Source organism: Dermacentor silvarum, chromosome 7 (assembly GCF_013339745.2).
Source record: "Dermacentor silvarum isolate Dsil-2018 chromosome 7, BIME_Dsil_1.4, whole genome shotgun sequence".
Classification (NCBI taxonomy): Eukaryota; Metazoa; Arthropoda; class Arachnida; order Ixodida; family Ixodidae; genus Dermacentor; species Dermacentor silvarum.
The window spans coordinates 1,101,366-1,116,938 of NC_051160.1; the positions used below are offsets into that span (position 1 = coordinate 1,101,366).

The 15,573-nt window shown below is 48.6% G+C and overlaps 1 protein-coding gene and 1 long non-coding RNA gene across 7 annotated transcripts in view; both read left to right on the forward strand.

Moving 5' to 3' along the window:
- The window catches only part of LOC119457442 (uncharacterized), a 149,792-nt gene that overhangs the window by 52,411 nt on the left and 81,808 nt on the right, over positions 1 to 15,573 (forward strand). The window lies entirely within an intron of this gene.
- On the forward strand, positions 639 to 1,264 carry LOC125946601 (uncharacterized). The gene is made up of 3 exons (XR_007467690.1): positions 639 to 676; positions 805 to 1,060; positions 1,189 to 1,264. It is a non-coding gene; the product is annotated as an uncharacterized LOC125946601 (long non-coding RNA).

Below are 15,573 nucleotides of genomic sequence, written 5' to 3' on the forward strand. Positions count from 1 at the left end.
GCAGATAGCCAGATATCGAAGTTGTGCATCAAGAGGGTTCATTGAAGAGCGGCACAGTCCCAGTGGCATATACCTAGAGATCGAAGTTGGCATCATAGAGGTTCATTGAAGAGTGGCACTTATTTAGGGGCAGATAGCCAGATATCGAAGTTGTTGTCAAAGAGGTTCATTGAAGAGCGGCACAGTCCCAGTGGCATATACCTAGAGATCGAAGTTGGCATCATAGAGGTTCATTGAAGAGCGGCACTTATTTAGGGGCAGATAGCCAGATATCGAAGTTGTTGTCAAAGAGGTTCATTGAAGAGCGGCACAGTCCCAGTGGCATATACCTAGAGATCGAAGTTGGCATCATAGAGGTTCATTGAAGAGTGGCACTTATTTAGGGGCAGATAGCCAGATATCGAAGTTGTTGTCAAAGAGGTTCATTGAAGAGCGGCACAGTCCCAGTGGCATATACCTAGAGATTGAAGTTGGCGTCGTAGAGGTTCATTGAAGAGCGGCACATATTTAGGGCCAGATACCCAGATATCAAAGTTGTTGTCAAAGAGGTTCATTGAAGAGCGGCACAGTCCCAGTGGCATATACCTAGAGATCGAAGTTGGCATCATAGAGGTTCATTGAAGAGTGGCACATATTTAGGGCCAGATACCCAGATATCAAAGTTGTTGTCAAAGAGGTTCATTGAAGAGCGGCACAGTCCCAGTGGCATATACCTAGAGATCGAAGTTGGCATCATAGAGGTTCATTGAAGAGCGGCACAGTCCCAGTGGCATATACCTAGAGATCGAAGTTGGCATCATAGAGGTTCATTGAAGAGCGGCACAGTCCCAGTGGCATATACCTAGAGATCGAAGTTGGCATCATAGAGGTTCATTGAAGAGTGGCACTTATTTAGGGCCAGATACCCAGATATCAAAGTTGTTGTCAAAGAGGTTCATTGAAGAGCGGCACAGTCCCAGTGGCATATACCAAGAGATCGAAGTTGGCATCATAGAGGTTCATTGAATAGTGGCACACTCCCAGTGGCATATACCTAGAGATCGAAGTTGGCGTCACAGAGGTTCATTGAAGAGTGGCACAAATTTAGGGCCAGATACCCAGATATCAAAGTTGTTGTCAAAGAGGTTCATTGAAGAGCGGCACAGTCCCAGTGGCATATACCTAGAGATCGAAGTTGGCATCATAGAGGTTCATTGAAGAGTGGCACATATTTAGGGCCAGATACCCAGATATCAAAGTTGTTGTCAAAGAGGTTCATTGAAGAGTGGCACAGTCCCAGTGGCATATACCAAGAGATCGAAGTTGGCATCATAGAGGTTCATTGAATAGTGGCACACTCCCAGTGGCATATACCTAGAGATCAAAGTTGGCGTCACAGAGGTTCATTGAAGAGTGGCACAAATTTAGGGCCAGATACCCAGATATCAAAGTTGTTGTCAAAGAGGTTCATTGAAGAGCGGCACAGTCCCAGTGGCATATACCTAGAGATCGAAGTTGGCATCATGGAGGTTCATTGAAGAGTGGCACATATTTAGGGCCAGATACCCAGATATCAAAGTTGTTGTCAAAGAGGTTCATTGAAGAGTGGCACAGTCCCAGTGGCATATACCAAGAGATCGAAGTTGGCATCATAGAGGTTCATTGAATAGTGGCACACTCCCAGTGGCATATACCTAGAGATCGAAGTTGGCATCACAGAGGTTCATTGAAGAGTGGCACAAATTTAGGGGCAGATAGCCAGATATCAAAGTTGTTGTCAAAGAGGTTCATTGAAGAGCGGCACAGTCCCAGTGGCATATACCTAGAGATTGAAGTTGGCGTCGTAGAGGTTCATTGAAGAGCGGCACATATTTAGGGCCAGATACCCAGATATCAAAGTTGTTGTCAAAGAGGTTCATTGAAGAGCGGCACAGTCCCAGTGGCATATACCTAGAGATCGAAGTTGGCATCATAGAGGTTCATTGAAGAGTGGCACATATTTAGGGCCAGATACCCAGATATCAAAGTTGTTGTCAAAGAGGTTCATTGAAGAGCGGCACAGTCCCAGTGGCATATACCTAGAGATCGAAGTTGGCATCATAGAGGTTCATTGAAGAGTGGCACATATTTAGGGCCAGATACCCAGATATCAAAGTTGTTGTCAAAGAGGTTCTTTGAAGAGCGGCACAGTCCCAGTGGCATATACCAAGAGATCGAAGTTGGCATCATAGAGGTTCATTGAATAGTGGCACACTCCCAGTGGCATATACCTAGAGATCGAAGTTGGCGTCACAGAGGTTCATTGAAGAGTGGCACAAATTTAGGGCCAGATACCCAGATATCAAAGTTGTTGTCAAAGAGGTTCATTGAAGAGCGGCACAGTCCCAGTGGCATATACCTAGAGATCGAAGTTGGCATCATAGAGGTTCATTGAAGAGTGGCACATATTTAGGGCCAGATACCCAGATATCAAAGTTGTTGTCAAAGAGGTTCATTGAAGAGCGGCACAGTCCCAGTGGCATATACCAAGAGATCGAAGTTGGCGTCATAGAGGTTCATTGAATAGTGGCACACTCCCAGTGGCATATACCTAGAGATCGAAGTTGGCGTCACAGAGGTTCATTGAAGAGTGGCACAAATTTAGGGGCAGATAGCCAGATATCAAAGTTGTTGTCAAAGAGGTTCATTGAAGAGCGGCACAGTCCCAGTGGCATATACCTAGAGATCGAAGTTGGCGTCGTAGAGGTTCATTGAAGAGCGGCACAGTCCCAGTGGCATATACCTAGAGATCAAAGTTGGCGTCATAGAGGTTCATTGAAAGGTGGCACATATTTAGGGGCAGATAGCCAGATATCGAAGTTGTTGTCAAAGAGGTTCATTGAAGAGCGGCACAGTCCCAGTGGCATATACCAAGAGATCGAAGTTGGCATCATAGAGGTTCATTGAAGAGTGGCACTTATTTAGGGCCAGATACCCAGATATCAAAGTTGTTGTCAAAGAGGTTCATTGAAGAGCGGCACAGTCCCAGTGGCATATACCTAGAGATCAAAGTTGGCGTCATAGAGGTTCATTGAAGAGTGGCACATATTTAGGGCCAGATACCCAGATATCAAAGTTGTTGTCAAAGAGGTTAATTGAAGAGCGGCACAGTCCCAGTGGCATATACCAAGAGATCGAAGTTGGCATCATAGAGGTTCATTGAATAGTGGCACACTCCCAGTGGCATATACCTAGAGATCAAAGTTGGCGTCACAGAGGTTCATTGAAGAGTGGCACAAATTTAGGGCCAGATACCCAGATATCAAAGTTGTTGTCAAAGAGGTTCATTGAAGAGCGGCACAGTCCCAGTGGCATATACCTAGAGATCGAAGTTGGCATCATAGAGGTTCATTGAAGAGTGGCACATATTTAGGGCCAGATACCCAGATATCAAAGTTGTTGTCAAAGAGGTTCATTGAAGAGCGGCACAGTCCCAGTGGCATATACCAAGAGATCGAAGTTGGCGTCATAGAGGTTCATTGAATAGTGGCACACTCCCAGTGGCATATACCTAGAGATCGAAGTTGGCGTCACAGAGGTTCATTGAAGAGTGGCACAAATTTAGGGGCAGATAGCCAGATATCAAAGTTGTTGTCAAAGAGGTTCATTGAAGAGCGGCACAGTCCCAGTGGCATATACCTAGAGATCGAAGTTGGCGTCGTAGAGGTTCATTGAAGAGTGGCACAGTCCCAGTGGCATATACCTAGAGATCAAAGTTGGCGTCATAGAGGTTCATTGAAAGGTGGCACATATTTAGGGGCAAATAGCCAGATATCGAAGTTGTTGTCAAAGAGGTTCATTGAAGAGCGGCACAGTCCCAGTGGCATATACCTAGAGATCGATGTTGGCGTCATAGAGGTTCATTGAAGTGTGGCACATACCCTGTGGTGGCACATTCCAAGTGACCCAAGCTGGCGTCAAAGAGGTTCATTGAAGTGCAGTGCATTCCCAGTGGCACATACCCAGTGGTACATACCCATGACCCAAGTTGATGTCAAAGATGTTCGTTGAAGAGTGGCACATATTTAGGGGCAGATAGCCAGATATCAAAGTTGTTGTCAAAGAGATTCATTGAAGAGCGGCACAGTCCCAGTGGCATATACCTAGAGATCGATGTTGGCGTCATAGAGGTTCATTGAAGTGTGGCACATACCCTGTGGTGGCACATTCCAAGTGACCCAAGCTGGCGTCAAAGAGGTTCATTGAAGTGCAGTGCATTCCCAGTGGCACATACCCAGTGGTACATACCCATGACCCAAGTTGATGTCAAAGATGTTCGTTGAAGAGTGGCACATATTTAGGGGCAAATAGCCAGATATCGAAGTTGTTGTCAAAGAGGTTCATTGAAGAGCGGCACAGTCCCAGTGGCATACAGGCGCGGATCCAGGGGGGATGTCCGGATGTCCTGACCCCCCCCTCAGATTTCTGCATCGCCCCCCCCCTCCCCCCTGCTGACACGGGGACGGCCCTGTCGCAAAAAAATATGGCCACCAGCATTTTTCAAAAGTATTTTTCGCGAATACCAGTGGTAGCAGCCATGTAGAAGTAAAGCTAGCTCGCTCACAAGCTTAGTTATATTCCGTAGGGGTGTGGTGTCGCGAAGTTGCCGTAGTTATTGTTTCTCATGAACACCTTGGACCTCCTGGCGCCGGCCGTGCCTTACTTGTCCCGTCGGTGGCGTCGAATGAACGAGGGGACGTCCCTTTTGCCAAGCACGCCGATGTCCGCGCGAGCGCCTTCGCGCCTGATCAACTTAGTTCCCCATTGGGGTGTCATCGGTTGCCTCATTTGCTGTCATCGGTTCCGCGACCAACCTGCTTAATGAAAGAGATCTCTCGCTGAAGTGTTCATATATATATATAACAACTAACAGCCTAACTAAGAACTACGCATAGACAACTTTTTTTTTTAACTGTAGCACTCATTGTGATCACAGTTACACGTTGACAATATCCAGTACGAGCACAGTACCGTTCGTACGCTACAAGTTTTTCATTGTAACTTCGCAGTTTTATTGTCGTACATTAAGCATAGGAGGCTCAAGCCCACCGGATCCGTTTATCTGAGTGGGCGTTCTCGCGGAGCGGGGCGAAGCCTCGAGCATGGGCTGCGAAGTGGGGGAGCGTGACGTCAGCGGCCAACGCCAGCGCGCGGGCCTAGGATGGCGTCGCGTGGTTAGAGAAATGGGAGCAGATGCGCGCCTTGTGTAAAAGGATGACGTCGCGTGGGAAACAAAACATGAAGACGCTGGCTCGCGCTCACGGCTACTACGCTACATCGTTCTTCTTGTAGGTGGCGTCGTGAGTCTTCACACGCGGTGATTCGCATATCGTAAACAACTAGCGTAGTGGTTGCCGCGTTGAAACGAAGGTGTCTCAGCCGAACACAAAGAATCTTCTTAAGGAAATCAAGGTGTCCCAACAGAACTCCAAAGCCGGACCCGTGCTTACGCATTTATAACGAACCTGCGACAGACCATCCCAAATTTTATTTTAAGAAACAATACAGGCTGATATACCGGGTGTTCAAAATTAAGCTTTATGGTTTTCTTAAAATTAGGCACTGGGAGGCACGTGAAGACCACCTGCGCAAATAAGTTGTGTGGCCAGGGGGACACAAAGTGAGATAATTATCGCTGTCAGCAACCGAATTAACTAAAATTGAATAATTAACTTTTTATTGACTGCAGTAAGTGTGTATGTTTGTATTCAAAAGTTAGAGGCAGTCGTGTTTCTGCACAGTTTCACTTGGAAGAATTCGTCTAGCATGTCTATGCTCCGATATATCCAACTCCAAATTTTAATTGTCGTTCGCATGATTACGCATGCAAGAGAGTGAGGATCAGCGCAAAGCTCCTCCCTGATGTGACGCGGCTGTTGGGTGCAGCGTTTAGTCTGACAACGCGGCGGAGGCATTGGCAAAGATAATAACTGCCCCCCTTCCCCTCACGGCTGGCGAAAAAAAAAATCGAAGAACCCGTAACCGCTGTCGTAACACGCGACCGCGCAGCCTGTAAAGATGGCGGCAGCTGCCATGCCGAGATAATGGCGCGAGCGGAGAAGCCGGAGGCCAGTGCGCGTGCGTAATGGTGACTAGACGACCGGGCATGGTCCTTGTTTGGGCTACGCAAATAAAGTGACTGCTGATTTACAAGTATTGTAAGCTTTATTGAAATCAAAAGCAACAACTGCACCATCAACAGCAGAAACCTTTTTAGCTATGCTAACGAATATTTCATACTGCCGCTTTAACTTTGGTGTTGTCATGCACAAATCTCATGACAACACTTCACCCATCAAGATGTCAATGCCCTAAAAATGTCCAAAATGCCTCCCTTCCACAGCAACGCAAAGCATAAACCGCTCTCGCGTCGAGTCGATAACTCTGCGCAGTGCAATTGAAATTTGGAGTCGGATATCTCGGAGCACGAACACGCTAGAATAATTCTTCCGACTGATACTGTGTAGAAACACGACAGCCTCTAGGTTTTCAATACTGTGAGCGCATTTTGCGCATATCGTCGTCGTCATCTGTACAAACGACTCATCATCTTGTGTGAGCGCTATTTGTGCATATCGTCGTCGTCATCTGTACATACGACACATCATCATCTTTTGTCTCGTGCGGTGCTTCGTCTCTGACTCGGGCGACTGCTCGGAAATAAAAGCATCGCATCGGTCAACGTCTCACAAGTGGTGGAGGTGCTGGGTAGGTGAAGGAGAGCGACCAGAGGAGGTTGTGTACGGTCCGGGAACGGAGGAATCTGGTCCAGGTGTCCTGTCTCGCTCAAAGTTGGCGTAGCCGCGCCTGTCACCTGGGTGACGCCCGGGAACGTAGTAATCCAACCTAGGTGCGCTGTCTCGCTCAAAGGTAGCATAGCCCCGTCGTTCATCCTGCTGACGCCGACGGCAGTAGCGAGAAATGTGGCCGCGAATACCGCAGTAGAAACAAACCGGGCGCGACGACCGCCACGGAGAGTAGTACGGCTGCGCCGGTATGTGTCGTCAGTGTTTCGCCTGCCACATCTTCCGCGTATTGTACGCCCGCAGAAGGCCACACTGGTGCTATTAAGGCCACCTTGAGTGCAGATCTCAATCCGGCCCAGACCAATGCACTCCTCACCATTTTAATGAAGCATGAAGCTTGTTTTGACGTTTCTTCGCGAGGCCTGGGTCAGACCACTGTAACTACTCATCGAATTGAAACAGACGGCTCTCGCATCATTCGCCGTCGCCCGTACCGTGTGTCACCTTCGGAGCGAAAAGTTATAGAAGAACAAGTGAACGACATGCTGACACGCAACATTATAAGGCCTTCAGCAAGCCCTTGGTCTTCTCCTGTTGTGCTTGTTAAAAAAAAAAGGATGGTTCTGTGCGCTTTTGCATCGATTATAGGGCGCTCAACAAAATTACCCGTAAGGATGTTTATCCAATGCCTCGTATTGACGATGCTTTGGATACCTTACAAGGTGCCGAGTATTTCTCGAGCCTCGACTTGCGCTCCGGATATTGGCAGATTCCCATGCATGAGCCAGATAAAGAAAAGACTGCGTTTGCTACACCTGATGGCCTTTTTGAATTTAACGTGATGCCTTTTGGATTGTGCAATGCACCAGCTACGTTTGAACGTATGATAGATACAGTACTCCGTGGCTTAAAATGGAAGACCTGCCTTTGTTACTTGGACGACATTGTCATCTTTTCGTCGAGTTTCTCCCAGCACCTACAACGTCTAGACCAAGTTCTCGCGTGTCTAGCAAAAGCTGGTCTCCAACTCAATACTAAAAAGTGTCGCTTTGCAAGCCGAAGCATTAAAGTATTGGGCCACGTCGTCAGTAAGCATGGCATCCAGCCTGATCCCGATAAAATCGCTGCAGTACTGCAATTTCCGCCACCAACCGCTCTTAAAGAACTCCGCAGCTTTCTAGGACTGGCGTCCTACTTCCGCCGCTTTGTCCGTGACTTCGCCACCATCGCCGCTCCTCTACACAAACTTCTGACTTCGAGCGCGTCCTTTGTGTGGTCGAACGACTGTGAAGCCGCCTTCCAGACCCTCAAACGAGTTCTCACGTCAGGGCCCGTGCTCCGTCATTTCGATGCAACGGCCCCGACTATTCTACACACTAATGCCAGTGGGCATGGAATTGGCGCTGTCCTGCTGCAGCGGAATCAGAAGTCCGAAGAGCAAGTCGTGGCTTATGCAAGTCGTGCTCTTTCTCCTGCTGAGCGCAACTACACGATTACAGAACAGGAATGCCTCGCCATCGTGTGGTCAATACAAAAATTTCGTCCCTATCTCTACGGCCGCCATTTCACAGTTGTGACCGACCATCATGCTCTCTGTTGGTTGTCGTCCCTGAAAAACTTGTCTGGACGCCTCGGCCGTTGGGTACTGCGCTTACAGGAATATGACTTCACTGTCACGTATAAGTCCGGCAAACAACATCAAGATGCCGACGCTTTGTCGCGCTGCCCGCTGTCCCCAAACGCCCATGCTTCACCTTCGGTATGCACGTCACCATCTAGCCACACGTCTCAGCGCACGCCCAGTAGCCCGGGACAGTCAGTTGCCTCAGTTGACTTTCTCCCGTCTACTGACCTCGTCTCACTCCAACGTACTGACCCATACTGCCGTACGCTGATCGACCGACTTACTGGCTTGGCACGACCCCCCAACAGTCGCTTAAGACGACAACTTTCGCGTTTTAAGCTTCAAGGTGGAGCGTTATTTCGATCAATCTACCATCCTTCCGGTAACCGGTGGGTGCCAGTAATACCTCGCTCACTTCGACTCCAAGTATTGGAAGCATTTCGCGACGACGCGACGGCTGGCCACTTGGGCTTTCATAAGACCTACGACCGCATCAAAACGCGTTGTTTCTGGCCGGGCCTTTCCACCTCAGTCGACAAATACGTTGGCTCCTGCGCATCATGCCAACACAGAAAACGCTCGACATCCCTTCCAGCCGGTCCTCTGCAGCCTCTACCATGCCCGTACACCCCCTTCGAAATTGTGGGCATAGACTTGTATAGACCCCTCCCACTCACGCCCGCTGGTCACCGCTGGATCGTTACCGCAGTGGATCATCTAACGCGCTACGCTGAGACAGCGGCTCTTCGCTCTGGTACTGCCTCCGAAGTCGCCGAGTTTTTCGTGCACGGAATCGTTTTGCGCCACGGCGCACCTCGTGTCCTCCTGAGTGACCGTGGCAAGACGTTCCTATCGCATGTCCTCCGTGAAGTCCTTCAGGCCTCGGACACCATCCATAAGACCACATCATCGTACCATCCGCAAACAAATGGTCTTACGGAGCATTTTCATCGAACTTTGTCTGACATGATGTCAATGTATGTTCGACCCGATCACACCAACTGGAACACCATCCTACCTTTTGTGACGTTTGCATATAATACTGCCGTCCAACGTACAACCAATTACAGTCCCTTCTTCCTGGTGTACGGTCGTGCGCCGTCTTTCGTCTTGGACACTACACTCCTTTCAGCACCTGCTGCTCCATCCGCGTCTCTTCCTGAGGAATTTGCCGCTCGCCTCTCCCGGTGCCGTGAACTTGCCCGCGCCAACACCGCTATACCATTCAGGACAAAAGGAAAATTCGCTATGATGCGACGCGTCGCGTTGCTTCGTTCCGCCCAGGCGACGAAGTTCTTTTGTGGAGACCTGTTCGCGCACCGGGGCTCTGTGAAAAATTTCTCCACAGATATCTCGGCCCCTACACCGTTTTGCAACGAACTTCGGCCGTTAACTACAGCGTCACTCCTGTCAGCTCAGCTACTGACCGCCGCCGCCGCACTACGGAAATCGTTCACGTATCTCGCCTGAAACCCTACATTCGCCGTACCTACCCTTTCTAGTTTGCGGTCTTGCTGACCGCTTTCCTGAAGGGGGGAAGTTAGTGTGAGCGCATTTTGCGCATATCGTCGTCGTCATCTCCACAAACGACTCATCATCTTGTGTGAGCGCTATTTGTGCAAATCGTCGTCGTCATCTGTACATACGACTCATCATCATCTTTTGTCTCGTGCGGTGCTTCGTCTCTGACTCGGGCGACTGCTCGGAAATAAAGGCATCGCATTGGTCAACGTCTCACAATACAAACATACCCACTTACTGCAGTCGACAAAAATAATTGTTCAATTTTAGTTAATTGGGCTGCTCACAGCGATAATTATCATCTCACTTTGTGCCCCCCTGGCCACATAACTTATTTGCACAGGTGATCTTCGCGTGCCTCCCAGTGCCTAATTTTAAGAAAACCATAAAGCTTAGTTTTGAACAACCTGCATGATCAGGCACAGCCGCCAAGCACATGGCTGTATTGGGTAACGTCCTTTTCCTATAAGCACGGAGAAACCGTACCTGGCTTCGCTACAGGTCTTCTTCCTCTTTCTGGGGTTTTACGTGCCAAAACCAGTTCTGATTATGAGACACGCCGTAGTGGAGGGCCCCGGATTAATTTTGACCACCTGGGGTTCTTTAACGCGCACTACAACGCAAGCACACGGGCGTTTTTGCATTTCGCCTACATAGAAATGCGGCCGCCGCGGCCAGGATGCGATCGCGCGATCTCGTGCTCAGCAGCGCAATGCCTGAACTGACTGAGCCACCACGGCGGGCTAGATGGCGCGAGGTAACACTCGTTTTCATGATGACAGTGGCGGCCGGGGAATAAAAACAGCGCGAACTTCTTGGCAATAAATACAAAAAAAGAAGAAAAAAAAAAGTGATTTGCCCTCTCAAGCCTTGTAGGCTACAGGTGCTGCTCTAGCCGTATAAAACGCGGGTTTATCGTGAGCAGAAACGGTGAATTTCGGTAAATGATAAAGGCTACTATCATCATCATCATCATCATCATCATCATCATCGACAGAAGCTGACCCCCCCCTCAGAAAAAACCTGGATCCGCCCCTGGTGGCATATACCTAGAGATCGATGTTGGCGTCATAGAGGTTCATTGAAGTGTGGCACATACCCTGTGGTGGCACATTCCAAGTGACCCAAGCTGGCGTCAAAGAGGTTCATTGAAGTGCAGTGCATTCCCAGTGGCACATACCCAGTGGTACATACCCATGACCCAAGTTGATGTCAAAGATGTTCGTTGAAGAGTGGCACATATTTAGGGGCAGATAGCCAGATATCAAAGTTGTTGTCAAAGAGATTCATTGAAGAGCGGCACAGTCCCAGTGGCATATACCTAGAGATCGATGTTGGCGTCATAGAGGTTCATTGAAGTGTGGCACATACCCTGTGGTGGCACATTCCAAGTGACCCAAGCTGGCGTCAAAGAGGTTCATTGAAGTGCAGTGCATTCCCAGTGGCACATACCCAGTGGTACATACCCATGACCCAAGTTGATGTCAAAGATGTTCGTTGAAGAGTGGCACATATTTAGGGGCAGATAGCCAGATATCGAAGTTGTTGTCAAAGAGGTTCATTGAAGAGCGGCACAGTCCCAGTGGCATATACCTAGAGATCGATGTTGGCGTCATAGAGGTTCATTGAAGTGTGGCACATACCCTGTGGTGGCACATTCCAAGTGACCCAAGCTGGCGTCAAAGAGGTTCATTGAAGTGCAGTGCATTCCCAGTGGCACATACCCAGTGGTACATACCCATGACCCAAGTTGATGTCAAAGATGTTCGTTGAAGAGTGGCACATATTTAGGGGCAAATAGCCAGATATCGAAGTTGTTGTCAAAGAGGTTCATTGAAGAGCGGCACAGTCCCAGTGGCATATACCTAGAGATCGATGTTGGCGTCATAGAGGTTCATTGAAGTGTGGCACATACCCTGTGGTGGCACATTCCAAGTGACCCAAGCTGGCGTCAAAGAGGTTCATTGAAGTGCAGTGCATTCCCAGTGGCACATACCCAGTGGTACATACCCATGACCCAAGTTGATGTCAAAGATGTTCGTTGAAGAGTGGCACATATTTAGGGGCAGATAGCCAGATATCAAAGTTGTTGTCAAAGAGATTCATTGAAGAGCGGCACAGTCCCAGTGGCATATACCTAGAGATCGATGTTGGCGTCATAGAGGTTCATTGAAGTGTGGCACATACCCTGTGGTGGCACATTCCAAGTGACCCAAGCTGGCGTCAAAGAGGTTCATTGAAGTGCAGTGCATTCCCAGTGGCACATACCCAGTGGTACATACCCATGACCCAAGTTGATGTCAAAGATGTTCGTTGAAGAGTGGCACATATTTAGGGGCAGATAGCCAGATATCGAAGTTGTTGTCAAAGAGGTTCATTGAAGAGCGGCACAGTCCCAGTGGCATATACCTAGAGATCGATGTTGGCGTCATAGAGGTTCATTGAAGTGTGGCACATACCCTGTGGTGGCACATTCCAAGTGACCCAAGCTGGCGTCAAAGAGGTTCATTGAAGTGCAGTGCATTCCCAGTGGCACATACCCAGTGGTACATACCCATGACCCAAGTTGATGTCAAAGATGTTCGTTGAAGAGTGGCACATATTTAGGGGCAAATAGCCAGATATCGAAGTTGTTGTCAAAGAGGTTCATTGAAGAGCGGCACAGTCCCAGTGGCATATACCTAGAGATCGATGTTGGCGTCATAGAGGTTCATTGAAGTGTGGCACATACCCTGTGGTGGCACATTCCAAGTGACCCAAGCTGGCGTCAAAGAGGTTCATTGAAGTGCAGTGCATTCCCAGTGGCACATACCCAGTGGTACATACCCATGACCCAAGTTGATGTCAAAGATGTTCGTTGAAGAGTGGCACATATTTAGGGGCAGATAGCCAGATATCAAAGTTGTTGTCAAAGAGATTCATTGAAGAGCGGCACAGTCCCAGTGGCATATACCTAGAGATCGATGTTGGCGTCATAGAGGTTCATTGAAGTGTGGCACATACCCTGTGGTGGCACATTCCAAGTGACCCAAGCTGGCGTCAAAGAGGTTCATTGAAGTGCAGTGCATTCCCAGTGGCACATACCCAGTGGTACATACCCATGACCCAAGTTGATGTCAAAGATGTTCGTTGAAGAGTGGCACATATTTAGGGGCAAATAGCCAGATATCGAAGTTGTTGTCAAAGAGGTTCATTGAAGAGCGGCACAGTCCCAGTGGCATATACCTAGAGATCGATGTTGGCGTCATAGAGGTTCATTGAAGTGTGGCACATACCCTGTGGTGGCACATTCCAAGTGACCCAAGCTGGCGTCAAAGAGGTTCATTGAAGTGCAGTGCATTCCCAGTGGCACATACCCAGTGGTACATACCCATGACCCAAGTTGATGTCAAAGATGTTCGTTGAAGAGTGGCACATATTTAGGGGCAAATAGCCAGATATCAAAGTTGTTGTCAAAGAGATTCATTGAAGAGCGGCACAGTCCCAGTGGCATATACCTAGAGATCGATGTTGGCGTCATAGAGGTTCATTGAAGTGTGGCACATACCCTGTGGTGGCACATTCCAAGTGACCCAAGCTGGCGTCAAAGAGGTTCATTGAAGTGCAGTGCATTCCCAGTGGCACATACCCAGTGGTACATACCCATGACCCAAGTTGATGTCAAAGATGTTCGTTGAAGAGTGGCACATATTTAGGGGCAGATAGCCAGATATCAAAGTTGTTGTCAAAGAGATTCATTGAAGAGCGGCACAGTCCCAGTGGCATATACCTAGAGATCGATGTTGGCGTCATAGAGGTTCATTGAAGTGTGGCACATACCCTGTGGTGGCACATTCCAAGTGACCCAAGCTGGCGTCAAAGAGGTTCATTGAAGTGCAGTGCATTCCCAGTGGCACATACCCAGTGGTACATACCCATGACCCAAGTTGATGTCAAAGATGTTCGTTGAAGAGTGGCACATATTTAGGGGCAAATAGCCAGATATCGAAGTTGTTGTCAAAGAGGTTCATTGAAGAGCGGCACAGTCCCAGTGGCATATACCTAGAGATCGATGTTGGCGTCATAGAGGTTCATTGAAGTGTGGCACATACCCTGTGGTGGCACATTCCAAGTGACCCAAGCTGGCGTCAAAGAGGTTCATTGAAGTGCAGTGCATTCCCAGTGGCACATACCCAGTGGTACATACCCATGACCCAAGTTGATGTCAAAGATGTTCGTTGAAGAGTGGCACATATTTAGGGGCAAATAGCCAGATATCGAAGTTGTTGTCAAAGAGGTTCATTGAAGAGCGGCACAGTCCCAGTGGCATATACCTAGAGATCGATGTTGGCGTCATAGAGGTTCATTGAAGTGTGGCACATACCCTGTGGTGGCACATTCCAAGTGACCCAAGCTGGCGTCAAAGAGGTTCATTGAAGTGCAGTGCATTCCCAGTGGCACATACCCAGTGGTACATACCCATGACCCAAGTTGATGTCAAAGATGTTCGTTGAAGAGTGGCACATATTTAGGGGCAGATAGCCAGATATCAAAGTTGTTGTCAAAGAGATTCATTGAAGAGCGGCACAGTCCCAGTGGCATATACCTAGAGATCGATGTTGGCGTCATAGAGGTTCATTGAAGTGTGGCACATACCCTGTGGTGGCACATTCCAAGTGACCCAAGCTGGCGTCAAAGAGGTTCATTGAAGTGCAGTGCATTCCCAGTGGCACATACCCAGTGGTACATACCCATGACCCAAGTTGATGTCAAAGATGTTCGTTGAAGAGTGGCACATATTTAGGGGCAAATAGCCAGATATCGAAGTTGTTGTCAAAGAGGTTCATTGAAGAGCGGCACAGTCCCAGTGGCATATACCTAGAGATCGATGTTGGCGTCATAGAGGTTCATTGAAGTGTGGCACATACCCTGTGGTGGCACATTCCAAGTGACCCAAGCTGGCGTCAAAGAGGTTCATTGAAGTGCAGTGCATTCCCAGTGGCACATACCCAGTGGTACATACCCATGACCCAAGTTGATGTCAAAGATGTTCGTTGAAGAGTGGCACATATTTAGGGGCAAATAGCCAGATATCGAAGTTGTTGTCAAAGAGGTTCATTGAAGAGCGGCACAGTCCCAGTGGCATATACCTAGAGATCGATGTTGGCGTCATAGAGGTTCATTGAAGTGTGGCACATACCCTGTGGTGGCACATTCCAAGTGACCCAAGCTGGCGTCAAAGAGGTTCATTGAAGTGCAGTGCATTCCCAGTGGCACATACCCAGTGGTACATACCCATGACCCAAGTTGATGTCAAAGATGTTCGTTGAAGAGTGGCACATATTTAGGGGCAGATAGCCAGATATCAAAGTTGTTGTCAAAGAGATTCATTGAAGAGCGGCACAGTCCCAGTGGCATATACCTAGAGATCGATGTTGGCGTCATAGAGGTTCATTGAAGTGTGGCACATACCCTGTGGTGGCACATTCCAAGTGACCCAAGCTGGCGTCAAAGAGGTTCATTGAAGTGCAGTGCATTCCCAGTGGCACATACCCAGTGGTACATACCCATGACCCAAGTTGATGTCAAAGATGTTCGTTGAAGAGTGGCACATATTTAGGGGCAAATAGCCAGATATCGAAGTTGTTGTCAAAGAGGTTCATTGAAGAGCGGCACAGTCCCAGT